Here is a 17,521-nt window from a genome sequence, read left to right on the forward strand (position 1 = left end):
TCAATCATGCTACTCATTAATGGTTTGTTCAGGTACTCTATTTCTTTCTGGCTCTATCTTGGGAGGTTGTATGTTTCCATAAATTTATTTATTCTAAGTTTTCAGGTTTGTGACTGTCTAGTTGTTTATAATCATTTCTAGTGATCTTTTGTATTACTGTTGTATCCATTGTAATGTGTATTCTTTCATTTCTGATTTTGTTTATTTAGATCCGTCTTCTGTTTGTGATGAATCTAGCTAGCAATTTATCAATTTTGTCTTTTTGAAAAACCAACTCTTTATTCTGTTGATCGTTTTTATTGTTTTGGTCTGTATTTCATTTGGTTCTGTTCTGAGTTTTGTTATGTTTTTCTTCTTCTAACTTGGAATTTGTTTTGTTATTAATATTCTAGTTCCTTGAAGTGTGATGCCAGGTCCTTAATATGTAAGCTTTCTACTTTTTTGGTGCAGGCATTTAGGCTATAAACTGCCCTCTTAGTACTATATTTACTGTATCTCACATTTTATTATATTGTGTTTCTATTTTCATCTTTTTTTCCCACAAACTTTTAATTTTCATCTTAATTTTCTTTTTGAGATGGGTTTTACTCTATCACCCAGGCTGGAGTGTAGTGGCACAATCTTGGCTCACTGCAACCTCTGCCTTCCAGGCTCAAGCGATCTTTTTATCTTAGCCTCCCGAGTAGCTAGGACCATCGGTGCGCACCACCACATCTAGCTATTTTTTTGTATTTTTTGTAGAGATGGGGTTTGCCATGTTGCCCAGGCTAGTCTGAAGCTCCTGACCTCAGGTGATCCACCTGCCTCAGCCTCCCAAAGTGCTGGGATTACAGGTGTGAGTTACCACCCCTGGCCGTCCATGTTAATTACTTCATTTACACAGTGACTGTTTATGAGTATGTTGTTTAAATTCTTTGTAAATTTATAGTTTCTGAAATTTCTATTGATATTGATTTATAGTTTTATTCTGTGGTGTAGGTAGTTGATATAATTTTGTTCTGGGGGTACTTTGTTGATTTGCCAACTTTTCTATCTCAATGGTCTCTCTAGCGCTGTGAGTAGAATGTTAAATTTTTCCACTATTATTATATTACTGTCTATCTCTTTCTATAGGTTTAATAATATTTCTTTTAAAATCTGGGTGCTTTGATGTTGGGTGCATAGATATTTAGAATTGTTATATCCTTTTGCTGAAGTGATTTCTTTATTATTGGATGATGACCTTTATCCTTTTTGTTACTGCTTTTTATTTAAAGTCTGTTTTACTTGATGTAAGTATAGATATTGCAGTTTGCTTTTGGTTTCTAATTTGTATTACTATTTTCCACCCTTTTAATCTACATGTGTCTTACAAGTAAGGTGAGATTCTTATAGGCAACATATAGTTGGATCATTTTTTCTTATTCATTTTATAAATCTGTACATTTCAATGAAGGATTTCATTGATTTATATTCAAGGTTAATATTAATATGTAAGGTTTTGTTACTGTCGTAATGTTAATTTTTTTGTGTGTTTTTTTTTCTTTTTATCTACCTTTGTGGTTTAATAAAGTTCTGTCATGTTGTAATTTGATTTATTTCTTTTCTCTTTTGTTTTATAAGACCTGTTAGTTTTATACTTTTATATGTTTTAATGATGGTGAATATTAAACTTTATTTTTATACTAGAAATCCCTTGAACATCTTTTGTAGGCCCAGTCTAGTGGTAATTGGTTTCCCTAGCATTTGTCTGTCAGGATAAGACTTTATATTCTTCGTTTGTGAAGGTTAATCTAGCTTGATGTAAATTTTTGGCTGGCACTTTTCTTGCAACACTCTAAAAGTGCCATCCCTTTCTCTCCTGATCAGTAAAGTTTCTGCTGAGAAGTCTGCTTTTTGTCTGATGTGGTTTTCTTTATTTCATAATTACTTCTTTCACTTTCATTTTCACTTTAGATATTCATCATGTGCCATGATGAAGTCTGTTTTGCAATGTATTTTGCTGGTGATTGCTGAGCTTCCTAATGTCTAATTCTATTGGTAAAGTTGGGAAGTTTTCATCAATTATTTTCTTAAATAGCTGTTCTAAACTTTTTGATGTGTTTTATTCCTCAGAAATAATGATAATTTTTAAGTTTAGTCACTTTATATAGTCGCAAACATCTCACAGTCTTTGTTTATTCTTTTTTATTCTTTTCTCCTTATTTTTGTCTGAGTAGATTTTTTATAAAAACCTCTTTGGTGGCAGTCTTACACTGCTGGGGTCATCAAAAAGGAAAGGGAAATAGAAGGGAACCGCCAAGCGGATATTGAAGCAAAAAGAGCCACAAGGCAGGACCCTCCATTAGAAATGCTTATAGAAGGACCCCTAGTATGGGGTAATCCCCTCTGGGAAACCAAGCCCCAGTAGTCAGCAGAAGAAATCGAATGGGGAATCTCACGAGGACATAGTTTCCTTCCCTCAGGATTGCTAGCCACCAAAGAAGGAAAAATAATTTTGCCTACAGCTAACCAATGGAAATTACTTAAAACCCTTCACCAAACCTTTCACTTAGGCATTGATAGCACCCATCAGATGGCCAAATTATTATTTACTGGACCAGGCCTTTTCAAAACTATCAAGCAGATAGTCAGGGCTTGCAAAGTGTGCCAAGAAATAATCCCCTGCACTGCAGGCCATACATTTCAATCTCTGTATCTTTAACATCCTTGTTAAATTTGTCTTTTCCAGAATCAAAGCTGTAAAGCTACAAATCATTCTTCAAATGGAGCCCCAGATAGGGTCCATGACTAAGATCTACCATGGACCCCTGGACTGGCCTGCTAGCCCATGCTCCGATGTTAATGACATCGAAGGCACCCATCCCAAGGAAATCTCAACTGCACAACCCCTACTATGCCCCAATTCAGCAGGAAGCAGTTAGAGCAGTCATCAGCCAACCTCCCCAACAGCACTTGGGTTTTCCTGTTGAGAGCGGGGACTGAGAGACAGGACTAGCTGGATTTCCTAGGCTGACTAAGAATCCCTAAGCCTAGCTGGGAAAGTGGCCACATCCACCTTTAAAGACGGGACTTGCAACTTAGCTCACGCCTGACCAATCAGGTAGTAAAGAGAGCTCACTAAAATGCTAATTAGGCAAAAACTGAGGTAAAGAAATAGCCAATCATCTATCACCTGAGAGCACAGCGGGAGGGATAATGATCGGGATATAAACCCAGGCATTCAAGCAGGCAATGGCAACCCCCTTTGGGTCTCCTCCCATTTTATGGAAGCTCTGTTTTCACTCTATTAAATCTTGTACTGCAAAAAAATAAAAACCTCTTTAAAGGTCTGAAAATTTGGGCCAGGCACAGTGGCTCACACCTGTAATCTCAGCACTTTGGGAGGCCGAGGTAGGTAGATCAGCTGAGGTCAGGAGTTCAAGACCACTCTGGCCAACATGTTGAAACCCCATTGCTACTAAAAATATAAAAATTAGCTGGGCGTGGTGGCAGGTGCCTTTAATCCTGGCTACTCAGGAGACTGAGGCAGGAGGATTTCTTGAACCCAGGAGGCAGAGGTTGCAGTGAGCAGAGATTACACCACTACACTCCAGCCTGGGCAACAGAGTGAGACTCCATCTCAAAAAAAAAAAAAAAAAAAAAAGCTGAAATACTGGAGAATTATTGTGTTTCTTTGAAAGTATCATAAACCTTGCTTTTCTATGTTTCCTGTGTCTTTGTGCATCTTTATGTTGATTTCCATACATCTAGAGGAACGCTTCCTTCATTTTCTTTCTGAATTTACATTCATTGGAGAAAGCTTTTTTTTTTTTTACGTTATTACCATGATGTTTATTGCATGGAGCCATTTGGCTTTACTTTTGGGTTTGTGCATAGGAAAGACTGTATAAGTTTCTTGAGTATAAACATATATATATGTGTGTGTGTATATATATGTGTGTGTATATATATATAACCAACATTGTATTGGCTTAGGAATCATCTTTTCTCTTAGGTTGATTTTTAAATGTAAGTCTCAGAAAACAATTTATCTATGTTGTGTTGTTCATTGAGGGCCACGTACTCCTGATGTAGAAGGGTGAGAAGGTAGTAGGGGGTGTATGATGACAAATTACTTAAGAGTTATAATGTACATTATTTGAGTGATGGATACCCTAAAAGTCCTGATTTTATCACTCTGCAATCTACGCATGGAACTAAATTACACTTGTACCCAACACATTTATATAAATAAATTAAAAACAGCCACTACTAAGAGTTTGCTATCTTGCTTATTCATACATAAAAATACTTTACAAATGTTTGCTATGACATTAACTATTATTGTTACAGGAGTTGAAAAGAAATTATTTAGGCAGATAGAGCAAAACAGTCCTTGATAAAGTTTTCTTTTCAATAAAAAGAAGTCCACAAATTATTATTATATATATATTTTTAACAAAGAGCAGCCTGTAAAATTGAGCTGCAGACATAGATAAGCAAGCTGGAAGCTTGCATGAATAAATGCCGGCAGCCATGCTGCAGCTTGCTCTGCAGTGAACGCCAAGAAATAAGTATTCAGACAATTACAGCTGAACAGGGAGGGGAGCAGCTCCTCCAAGAGAGTGCTGCTTTAAGATTCATCTGCCAAGTACTTATTGAGAAGGCTAGTTGAATTACAGTTTAGACAAACAAGAAACATCCACCATGTGGCTATTTGGGGTCAGGTCATGAGGCACATACGGCCTTATTACATCTAAAAGCACTCAAACCACATTCTTAGGAGGCTGTGTTTAGCACTCCTTATCACACATTCTGTTCCTTGTCCTATTTTCAGGGTCAAGGAATTAGTCTCATGCACAAACATACACACAGTGCTTCAGTATTTTTCCATGCCTTGACCTCAAATGCCTTGTAGATAAGCTTGAATGTATTGTTGTACACTCCACACATTTCCCCCTTCTTTAATTCTTAGAATGTGCTGATTATCCAATGTAAAGTAAACTTCTATCATTCTTCCCTGGTCGTAGTTGGGTTGAGTGGCCATACAAAGCCATTTGCAGATGCCTAAAAGATACAAAAAAGAATAAACATAGCGACCACCACCCCAATGCGTATGTTTAGCCCAGACAACCAAGTATTTGGGTTCAACAACTGAAAGTCTTCTTGTAATAACTGTAGGGTATTTGTTTGTAATTGCTGAGACCATCACTTAGGCTGTTTATTTAACTTACACTAAAGAGTAGAAACTCAAGAAGACAGGTGGTGGTGGTAAGCCCCATGTAGGTGTGCCTTCACTCTCCCAGGTATATTGGGAGCTATTATATGGCATAAGTGTGACACTGATTGAATTATATTGCTAATCACAATGTAAATTTTGACGGGTAATGAATGCCTGCTGTGGATCCCCTAGCCATTCAATGACAGCTTCAAGGGCCACTAGGTGAGATTAAATATTTTTATCAGTATTTACTTGTTCTTAAAATTCATGGGTTACATTGCATATCATGTGGTTCACCACTGAGGCTGTATGAATAGATTCCGTCAAAGAGACAGCTGCAGTAGCAGCAGTTGTTAGTATAATAATAGCTGAAACTAAAAAAGCAATTAGAGAGGCCAGACATTTTTTTTTTTTTTAATATGAGACAATGCTTTTCTAAATAACTGCAAAATAGAATCCCCTTTCCAGTTCTGGGTTGGATATACAGGGAGCCACAATCCTGACCACCATTTTAAAATAATGACATAGGGCCGGGCATGGTGGCTCACGCTTGTAATCCCAGCACTTTGGGAGGCCAAGGCAGGCAGATCACGAAGTAAGGAGTTTGAGACCAGAATGACCAACATGGTGAATCCCTGTCTTTACTAGAAATACAAAAACTAGTTGGGCGTGGTGGTGCATGCCTGTAATCCCAGCTTCTTGGGAGGCTGAAACAGGAGAATTGCTTGAACCCAGGAGGCAGAGGTTGCAGTAAGCTGAGATCGTGCCACTGCACCCCAGCCCATGTGGCAGAGCGAGACTCTGTCTCAAGAAAAAAAAAAAGAAAATCATGACATAGTTTATATTTAATTGTGTAACATTTTGATGAGACAAGCATGTAGCATATCAACTACTGGAAGAAACAGTAATACTATAAAAGGATTGATTCTGTTCTATGTTAGGAATACCCTGCCCAAACAAAAGTATGTAGGGGTGCATAGCTCAAATCAGGACTGTATCAGTAACATTATTGTGCAAGGAGAGGGTGTAGTTGTCACCACTATAAATGTAATCACTTTTATTATGAAAGAACCCATTCAAAAAAGGGAAGACCTAGTTTCCAAATTTGGGTATGCACAGGGCCTAAGACTTGTTCCCCTTTCGATTGTAATATTCGTCCTGAAAGCCCACACTCTGACCAGGTGATGGAACTATTGGCCGGACTCCCAAATCCAATAGTCTGATTTGCAGACATGGGATCTCCAAGGGGTCCCCAATCAAGTAAGGTGCCACTATCAAACAGGTCCTTGACGCTGCACAGGTTGTCTGCATGGGGACCACTGGACAGCCTCGAACTTATATCGCCAGTCTTTTCTCGGATGGCATATAGGAAGATCAGGCATTTGTATAATTTCATTAGAAACCTCAGTAAGATTACTGGTAACGGCAGAAATAAAAGTCAAGTTTGTGGGCTTAACATCCCTTTTGAGCTGATAGTAAAGATACTCCTGAGGAATGTGAGTAATACACTTATGTGCCAATGTAGAGAAACAAAGGGGAGGATTGCTAGACAATAAAGACAAGGAGTCATTAAGTTTATTCCATCCCAAATTTTCAGTGAGGGAGTAAGGGGCATCCATCGACCTCCCATCCAAGAAGTATTATTAGATGACAAAGGCGGGTCAGCATCCCACCACGTAATAACATTGAAAACCGAGGGATTCAGAACATGACTCCAATAAAGATGTTCTTGAGCTAAGCCCACCTGGCAAAGAACAAGAATTACCAGCCACCCCAACATCCATGTCTGTCTTACTTTCTCAGAAGCTTCCCCAATTACCGCCAGATACATAAGAAATTGGTTCTCTGCAGTTGCAGGGGCTCCCATGGATGCAAGCCAGATAGTTCCCTGTTGGTCCCTATCTGGGTAATGTCAGGTGCTGTCCCCAGGTAATGTCAGGTGCCTTCCAAATCATCACTGTCAGTTTTGGTCGATTCTCCAATGACAGGTCCTTCATTATCAGGAGGGGCTTTCTTCAGTGGTCTCTAACTCATAATATGGCTTCACTCATTTTATGGGGATCCATTCTAGTCCTGTAGTTCATGAAACACAAACCGCACCTCAACTCCATTGCAATGCCTCATAAAGTCCCTCCCAATTCCCTGTACAAATGTCTCAAATTAACATCTTTCGTTTTGTGACTTCAACCAGTTTCATCCTACGATCAATAACCATCTGGCCATCTTGTCCAATATTCAAAAAATTGAGAGTAAGATTTTTGCTATCTGTTCTCGAGGAGAGAGCTCCCATATTCCCTTTTTCATTTATTAAGATATACTTTAAGGGTTTGATGAGCTTGTTCAACAATGGCCTGACAGGTCGAGTTATAAGAAATACCAGTTTTGTGTTGTACGTGCCAAAGTTGCAATGCATATAAAAAACTAGTGCTAAGATAGCAAGGACCATTATCAGTTTTAATAGTCTGTGGAGGGCCTAAGGTCATAATAGATTCAAAAAGATAAGCAATTCATCTTTAGTTTCTTCTCCAGTCCATGGAGTCACGTATATCAGGCCCGTATAAGTGTCCACAGTAACGTGGAGAAATTTAAAGCGTCCAAAAGGTGGATGCTGAGTAATAACAGTTTGCCAGGTAGCATTAGGTACCAGACCTCATGGGCTGGCACCAAGTCCCAGTGATAAAAGGGACAGAGAATGCTGTTGGCAATCAGGACAAGTTTTAATAATCATGCAAGCTTGATCGAGCATTAAATGAAACTGTTGTTTAAGACTGTGAGCAGGCCGGGCACAGCGGCTCACACCTGTAATCCCAACACTTTGGGAAGCTGAGGTGGGTGGATCACCTGAAGTCAGGAGTTCGAGACCAGCCTGACCAATATAATGAAATCCTGTCTCTATTAAAAATACAAAAATTAGCTGGGCATGATGGCATGAGCCTGTAATCGCAGCTACTCGAGAGGCTGAGACAGGGGAATCGCTTGAACCTGGGAGGTGGAGGTTGCAGTGAGCTGAGATCGTACCACTGCAGTTCAGCCTGGGCAACAAGAGTGAAACTCTGTCTCAAAAAAAAAAAAAAAAAAAAAAAGACTGTGAGCATTCTGATGAAAGAAGGAATGATCAGCTTGAGCTTACAAAAATGCAGGAGAGTCTCCAAACCTCATCTGTGTTTGTACCAGAGCATCAGCTTGAGTGTTCCCTTCTGACAAGGGACCAGGTAGCCCAGAATGAGAGCGAATATGTGTGATATAAAAAGGTGACAATGGGGACAAAGGAGCTCATGTGTTGTGAGAAACAGGGTTAGTAGGAGTTCTTTAGTAATGCCTTTTAAATGTGCGAGATCTAAATGAGTAATACTATACACTGCATAAGCAGAATCACTAATTATGTTCATGTCTTGGTAAGGAAAAGTTTGTAAGACCAATATTAGGGCACCTAACTCAGCCGGTTGTGTAGTTTTGAAGTGTTCCTGGATTTTGTGCTGCCAATTTTGCATGGCATCTTGCCACACTATAGCTGACTTTCCCGTTTTTCTTGAACCATCTGTAAAGACAGTAGTGGCGTGAAGCAAGGGCTCAGAGACAACAATAGATGCAAATTTAACAGGCACAGTTTGTAAAAAGTTCAGGAGCTTAGAGGCTGGTAAATAGAAACTGATATTACCAATAAAGTTGGTCATTGCAACTTGTCAATCAAGATCACAGGCTAAGAGAGTATGAAATTGTCCCTTGCTTAAAAGTAAGAAAAGAGTAGCAGGGTCATATCCTGACAATTGGATGCAATGTTGGCATCCCTTTATGAGAAGCTATTAAATCTGTGGTCTTTTGTAGGTGTTTTGAGGGGGTTACAAGACAGATAAAGCCACTCCAAAGGAGAAACATTTGTTCCAACTTGCCCAAGCATTCCTATAGGGCTTTGAGGGGTATTAAAAATCAAAAGATCTATAGGTCTGTCAGGATCTAAACCCAATATGCACCATTGGGCCAAGACTTGCTCCACAGCCATAAGCTTTGCCTGTGCTAGCCAAGAGAGGTCTTGCAGTGAATTTAAAACAGAGTCACCTTTCAGGGTGTCAAAAAGATTAGTCAAGTAATTTGCAGGAATACCTAAATAGGGACGTATCCAACTAATCTTTCGTAGGACTCGCTGTCATGTATTAAGGGTTAAGTGCTGTGGAAGAATTATTTTCGTAAGTTGTGGCCTGAGCGTAGTAGATAAAATAAGACTTCCTATATAGAGCCACAGAACCATCAGCTGGACTTTTTCTTGTGCAATAACGAGACCATATTGTAACATATGCTGTACTACCATTGCATGAAGTTGATGCAGTAATGACTGATGCTGAGCAGCTATCAAAATATCATCCATATAGTGGAAAATATTTGCCTAGGGGAAGGATTGATGCACAGGAAGTAAGTCTTCATGTACATAAAGCTGACATATAGTAGGGCTATTCATGATCCCCTGGGGTAGAACTGTCCATTGATAACATTAAACTGGTTGCAGAGTATTATAAGTGGAAACAATAAAAGCAAAATTTTCTTGATCCTCAGGATGCAAGGGTATGGTTTAAAAAAAAATCCTTTAGATCAACTACAATAAGAGGCCAGTCTTTGGGGATCATAACCGGAGAAGGTAATCCTGGTTGCAAAGGCCCCATAGGAAACATTACAGCATTAATAGCACAGAGGTCATACAATAACCTCCACTTTCCTGACCTTTTAAGAATGTTAAAATAGGAGTGTTCCAGGGACTAGTCCTAGGCTCAATGTGGCCAGCGTCTAGTTCTTGTACGAGACATTGGATGTGTTGCAATTTTTCCTTCTTAATGGGCCACTTATCCGCTCATACTGGGCTAGTAGTTTTCCACTTGGTGTTTGATAATTTTCAAAGGAGCAGTGGCCCTACCAAAAAGGCGGCAGGACAGAGGTTTAAGCCCCAGTGTTCTAGGGCATCTCATCCCCACAGAGAAAATGGAATCTCTTCAGATAAAGGGCTTAACATGGGTGACCTTGCCTTCTGGGCCCAAAAGTGGATGAATATGCCTACTTTTAAAAAAAAAAAAAAACAACAAAATTCTGCTTTTTTATAAAACTTGATTAAAAATAGTATTTCAAACTGTACAGTCACCAGAAGTACACAGTTATCAAAAATGCACACACTTCACTTGGCATCTCCAGCACCTTCAGCTTTCTGTGCCTGGTCTGTTTTGGCATCTCCGTTTTCTGCAGAGTTATTCCCCTCCTTGCCAGCATCAGCTTTTCCCTTTTTCCCTTTGGGTACCGTCTCTCCCTTCTTTGCAGGGGCCTTTTTGGGCTTGGGCTCTGGCTTTGGAGGAGCAGGTTTAGCAGACAACCTCGCGGATCTTCTCTGTGGTTCGTCCTTCACCTTGGCTTTATCTCCTTTAGCATCCCCTTCAGCTTTTCTCTTGGGCATGGTGGCGACGGCGGCGGGACGTAGGTGCTGGATGCCGGATGCAGCGGCGCGCGGGCTTTGGTCGGTCCGGGGGTCGTTTTCGCCTCTTCTTCAGAATATGGCTACTTTTTAATGGCTGTTGATACCCTCCAACACCCATGATAGAATATCAGGCAGCAGAGGCCCTGTCCGGAGCTGCGCGCCCCAGCCATAGCAAATAATAATTAATGATTAAACGCCCGAGCTCTATTCCTTTCCACCTTCTACCTCCTCCCTAGATTTGTTGTTTCTCTTTTGTATCAATACCTCATAAAAGATGGCGCTCTTCCTGCTTCTTCTTCACTTGTTTTTCCCCACGGCTGCGAAAATTGTTACTTTGTAGCGCAGGCACCATCCCGCGCTCGGGAAAATTACCAACTGACAGCGCAGGTGCAACATGACCTTCGACCAGAGAAACCAATACCTACTTGGTCACGCCCTCTGCGATGAGATCATCTCCACCTCTGGCCCAACCCCTTCTCCTCCAAGTGTATATAAGGCATTGCATTACCGCCATTAAACGAGACTTGATCAGAGCACTGTCTTGTCTCCATTTCTCGTGTCTCTTGTCCCCCAAATTCCCACTCCCTCCTCCAGGGCCTGCTTCGACGATCCCGCGGGCCGGGATAAGGCCCAATCTGAAGGCCACTGTTTTTTAGCTGTTATAGTTTGATCAGCCACTATATCAATAATTCTCATAAACATAACTCCATTAATTGTTACTTCCAAGTATGGTCTATGACATGACACTGGAGTACTCCAAAAAACTTTCATCCCTGAGTGGCCGAATCCCGAGGCCCCACAGGTCTTCTGTTGAGCATTACCTTGAAGGTAAGGAATAAGAATAATCTGAGCAAGGCAAGTTCCTTTAGAGACGGTGTGGACCCCTGACACCTGTGCCATAATTTAATTTCTCCTAAATAGTCTGAATCTATGACTCCAGGGAAAATTTGAATTCCTTTGCGTGTACTATAAGACCTTCTGATAATCAATCCAAATGTTCCTCTGGGTAATGGGCCATAGATTCCAATAGAAAATAGCTGGACCCCATCTTGCTCTTTAAGCACCATGTCTGTTATGACTCCGAGGTCCAGCCCTGTGCTGCCAGAGGTGGCTGAAAAGAGGTTATGGTTGCTATTTCTGGTCCTGACTAGGAGGGAAAGTCATTCCCCAAGTCTGGGAATTGGTGTTCCTCCATGGATTTTTCTGAGCGCTGGAGGTCTTGCCCCTCTTCCCGTTTCCCGATAATGGGTGTCCATCCTTATCAAATTTTGATTTTCACTGATTAGCCCAGTGCTTACCTTTGCCGAATCACCAGCATTCTTGAGAGGGTATTTTAGGGGCCTTTGATTTCTTTGGGACTCCCTTCTGTTGGCATTTTCCAAACACGTACGTAAGCTTAGTCTTAGAAGTATTCTTCTCAGCATCTCTTCACCAAACTATATCAATTTTATTATTTATTTATTTATTTATTTATTTTTGAGATGGAGCTTTGGTTTTGTAGCCCAGACTGGAGTACAATGGCGCAATCTCGAATCACTACAACCTCCGCCTCCTGGGTTCAAGCGATTCTCCTGCTTCATCCTCCTGAGTAGCTGGGATTACAGGCATGTGCCACCATGCCCAGCTAGTTTTTCGTATTTTTAGTAGAGACGGGGTTTCACCAAGTTGGCCAGGCTGGTCAGAAACTCCTTACCTCAGGTGATCCACCTGCTTCGGCCTCCCAAAGTGCTGGGATTACAGGTGTGAGCCACCGCACCCAGCAACTATTTTAATTTTAAAAAGTAAGAAATGAGGAGGGCTTTTTAATGTTTTATTCCTTTCTATTCAGTTTATCTTATCCTATACATAAATGGAATAAAGCGTGGTGTCTGTCCTAACCAAATTTATGTTGCGGTGATGCAGAAATGTCTATGCTCCCAAGCAAGAGACGAAAAATCATGTTACCTGGGGCCCAAAGAGATGTTCAGGTTACATCTGTCAGGACTGATACCATAAGAGAGAGTCATCTTTTGAGCCCAGTGAGATTTTGGTGAGTCATGTGGATGACATCAGAGACAAGCATTACCCGAATTTAGAGTCCTTATAAGACTCTCATATAAGATTGTCTTAGAATATGGTGGCCCAACTCACACAGAAGAGGAGGGCTGTGCATCCAAGTGAGACAGATATTTTTTCTCAGGAGCAGAAATCTTAATGTAGGAGATGGCCACTCGCTGAGTAGTCGAAGCATGCACTGATGGAACTCTCTCGGGGTCGCACTGCACACTGTCTCCCTGAGTTGCATAAAGCACAGAACAGCATACCTGCACTCCGGCTTCTAGTGTGTACCAACTCAGCAGAAAACACATCCCTATCTATTTTGTTTCAAAAATACTTTGTTTGCCATGAAAAAAGTGAATTAATATAGTAGAAACCCAAGGACTGCCTAGGGGTAGGTAGCAGGTCTGTCATCACCAGAAGTATTTAAATGCTGGCTAGATGAATACTCTGTGGAAATGGTTCACTCTTTGTGAAAGGGGTAAAATAAATCTTTTTCTTGGGCACTGACAGATCTAGCGAAGATCCTACCATACAATAGATAAACAGCAACTTCTGTTTCCTAAATAAACTTTATTTTCACAGATTACAGGTGAAGCAAAATATTGATATAACATTAAGGTATCACAAGACCACTTATGTTCTTTACGGGGTTTCAATTAAGAAATTACATGAAAAATAAGTCCATGAAAGGAATTCTGATGCTCTTAATTAGCATCTGAACTGCTCTGATGGGCTTAAGCCATTGTGAAAGTCCTAGCTTGGTTCCTATCCAGAGTCTCTTCTCATGAATCCTATGCTTAAAAGTGAAACCGATAAAGCATCACTATGTCAAACACAAACTTCAACACTCTTAACATGTAGGTGTAAATCTCATCTGAAAATCATTGAAAAGTTCAGGTCATCTACAAGAAATCTGTCCTTTGCATTTTAGTATCAGTAAATTAAAAGGAAAGCAGTAAAAGAATAAGAGAAAGCCATTTAATTATTTTTGTAGGTAAGAACATAACATTGGTTTATCAGTTACATAGTATTTTTCATGCTTCATCCATGCCAGGTACTTAATTTTTAACCAACTCGAACACATTACAAGTGGAGAAATAGCTAAAAACATGGAAAACATATACATAACTCTTTAAAGGGTAGAGAACATGCCCAGTTCATATACATTGCTTAATCCAGCATTCCAATCTCAGTAAGGCACCACAATCCACCCAGCTATAAAATCCAAGATCAGGAAGTCATCTATCCCTTCCCCACACCATCCCACCAGCAAGCCTCTCCTACCTCTTAAACCTCTATCAGATCCATCTGAGGTCCCATCTCTACTGTCTCTATGCTTCAGGCCACCAGTGCTTTTCCAATTTTTCATAAACTAGCCTTCTAACTGATCTTCTTCCAAACAGAAGGCCAATCATTATTTCCTTCTACCAGGTCGATTTACTACTACGGGTAAAAATAGTCCATAACATTCAAATCTCACCACAGTACTTCTGGACCCAACACTTTTTACAGCTTTCCAGAGCTCTTACAAGCCTACTGTAGCCCCCGCCTACTTCATCATTCCTGCCATTCCCCTCATTCAGTGTCTTTTCTTCTTCCAAACACACTGTACTTCTCCCACTTCCCTGGACACATCCACCTTTTCAACCTCAGCTTCTGTACCTGCTGTTCTCTGAAGGACTGTTTTTCTTCCTGTCACCATTCTTCAGATATTAGTTCAAATATCACTTCCACAGGATGCCTTCCTTGACCTGCATCCCGACATCCTCCATTCCTCTCCCATACCCAAAGGCCAAACTTTACTTCATAAGTTCTTGTCATACTTGACTTTGAGCAGTTAACACTGATATAAGTGAGCTTTTCATGGCTGGATGAGTCTCTTTCAATGTGATATATACTCTCTGATATTGGCAACTGTCTATCTTTGCAATACAAGTAAGCTTGGTTGTAAAGACAGAATCTTCACAAGCAGATAATTGGATATTTATGGAATAAATAAAAATGTGTAAATGGAAAAAAAATCATGGGAATAGTAAATTTGATAGTGAAAAACCATCTCTTTTAAAAAGAGGCTAAATCTGATACAGAACTGTACTTAGAAAAAATAAATTGTAAAACCTTAATAAGCTTTCGAACACAAAAATGGCTCTTGGAAAACTTATTGTTATGATTTAAATACAAATCAAATCCAGAGAAACACAAGTTAAGCCTCCTTTAAGTTACTCTTGGTTTACAACTTTTAAGTTGAGTGTTTTAACCAAATACATATAGATTTAACTGACCAAACCACAGAAAACCTGTTTGAGATGTTAAACCATTATAAAACAATCCACTGAACCAACAATTAAAAGCTCTAAAGTGAAAGATAAAATAGCCTAAAAAATCTGTTTTCTGTATCCCAGAGGAAAATATAGAAGCCTCTTCAGAAATAAAACTAAGTTAGAATATTATATCTAAATGTATCTGCCAGGTATGAATCTAAATTCTAGTTATCACACAAGCACTTATTAATCGACATTTACAGTTAGTAATGTATCCTTAATCAATCAGGCTTTCATCTTGTATAAAAGATACTAAGAATTTTTCACTCACAATGCTAGCATTTTCTTTGTTAAAAATTTAATCTTTGAAAAGAAAAGAATGGTCAGTGGTTCACCTTGTGTTTCAGAATACCCACCTTATCTTCCGGGTATCTCTTTTATTTCTAAAAATATATGTACCTCTATTAAAAGAAAGTTAAAATGTTCACTGTGTGTATTTAGAGAAGTGCTTTGTTGTTTTAACAATGAAGTACCAGGGTAAAATAACTTCCCCCGAAACAGTAAAAATGGTTCTTTTTGTGAGTGTGATATATAATCAATTATTATCAAGTAGGTGCATTGCACATACACACATCAAGCAAGATTTATAGCCTGCAGGTTTCTGGTTTTGAATCAATTTTAAAACCAAGAAGCAATGGAATGAAGGGAAGTTAAATTATATATAAACAAACACTTCTATTAACTCATACCACTAGTGAAACAAAACTCTAAATAAGTAGAGAAAATGAGCTCACACACTGAAGCTCTGAAATGTTCTGGGTCTTTTATCTGTGCGTTTATTTTTCCTATTGAATTTAAAGTTCAAACCAAAATCCACTAATAATGTTTAGAATTATTAAAGGCCACAGTATGACAGCTTTTAGTGCAACCAGGCATTAAGAAGCATTTTCTTTTCTCTTTAAGATGAGCCAACTTTTATTTTAGAATTTCTGTAACTCAACATTCTTTCCCACCAAAGCACCTAAATCTTTTTCATGTAGCTGCAAATGACTACATGACAGATATGCCAAAGTTGTTAGTTTATGTCCACTTCCTTTACTGAATGTGTAGTGAAAGGCCTTAGTTTTCAATTTACATGTGGTTCTTCTCTAAGATCTTAAAAAAATCTCATGTTTATATTAGAAATCAACATGCAAGTTCAGGCCCGGTGGCTTATGCCTGTAATCCCAGTACTTTGGGAGGCTGAGGGAGGCCAATCACCTGAGGTCAGAAGTTCGAGACCAGCCTGACCAACATGGCGAAACCCTGTCTATACTAAAAATACAAAAATTAGCCAGATGTGGTGGTGGGTGTCTGTAATCCCAGCTACTCAGGAGGCTGAGGCAGGAGAATTGCTTGAATCTGGGAGGCGGAGGTTGCTCTGTGCCAAGATTGCACCACTGTACTCCATCCTGGGTGACAGGTCATCTACAAGAAATCTGTCAAAAAAAATCTCTCAAAAAAAAAAAAAAAAAAAGAAATCAACATGCAATAGTCAGTGAGCACCAACCATGCAATGCAATTGTACTAGGTACAAGAGATAGAAAAAATAGTATTGAGGTGGGAGAAACATGTTAACAGATAAATTGCAGCAGACAGACTTGACACATGGGGGTAAAAGTTATTAGGAACAGAGGCCTAATTCTTTCTAGAAAAGGTAGTGTTTGAGATGGGTCTCAACAGAAGAGTAAATGTTCTTTGCTGGGGGAAAGGGATGCAGACACAACAAAAAGAACCCATGCAGCAGCAGAGGGAGTAAAGAATTACTCAGTGTGGCAGTGATGTGGGAGATAGAGACAAGAGCCAAGACTAGCAATTTGGTTTGGAAGCAGATGAGGGTCTTTGTAAAACAAGTCAAGGAGTTTGGATTTTTCTTTTTGTAGACAACAGGGAGCCAAAAGATGTTATTAGGCAGGCAAACAATGAGAGCAGCTTTAGGTTTTGAGGATAATGCCTCTGGCGGCAGGGTGGAAGATTAACAGCAGTAGGGATAAACTGGTGGCAGAAAATTAAGAGGTGTTTATGACTCAATGAGGTCCTTAGGTCAGGAGTGATTAAACAGCCCATGTCAGTGACTGAAGCATGGTTTTGGGGAGAGCCTGGTGACTGATGGACATGGGGGTGAGAGAGACATGCATTAGGACAGCCAGTAGTAATGTTCCTGGCTTAGTAGGTTGCGTGCCTGGCAATCACCTTCCAGAAGAGATGGAGATTACTTTCATTTTTACAAGTACTTGCAGGATGAGGGAATCGTACAGTGATCAGGATGACAAAAGGTTACAACTTCAGATAAGTCATAAGTGAAAATATAGAGCTGGAGTTGCCAGTTTGTAGGTTAGAGGACAGGTCAGAAAATGCACAGGGCATTCTGCAGGAACAGAACTCACTCCCACGTATAAGATTGCAAAGGTTGCTGCAGAGAACAGGCATTGGGTACCTGGCCACTGGCACCAATGGGATGCTTACAATCTGTCCACTGATTTAAGAATTTTAGGCAGGGTACGGCTCACACCTGTAATCCCAGCACTTTGGGAGGCCGAGATGGGC

The 17,521-nt window shown here is 39.9% G+C and overlaps 1 protein-coding gene and 1 pseudogene across 6 annotated transcripts in view; one reads left to right on the forward strand and one right to left on the reverse strand.

The window, feature by feature from the left end:
* LOC101003406 (zinc finger protein 726) overlaps positions 1-17,521 on the forward strand; it is a 125,082-nt gene that overhangs the window by 32,959 nt on the left and 74,602 nt on the right. The window lies entirely within an intron of this gene.
* Positions 10,222-10,703, reverse strand: LOC101019509 (annotated as a pseudogene). Its single transcript, XR_640844.2, has one exon. The product of XR_640844.2 is annotated as a non-histone chromosomal protein HMG-17 pseudogene (transcript).

The sequence above is a fragment of the Papio anubis genome, chromosome 20 (genome assembly GCF_008728515.1).
Source record: "Papio anubis isolate 15944 chromosome 20, Panubis1.0, whole genome shotgun sequence".
Lineage (NCBI taxonomy): Eukaryota > Metazoa > Chordata > Mammalia > Primates > Cercopithecidae > Papio > Papio anubis.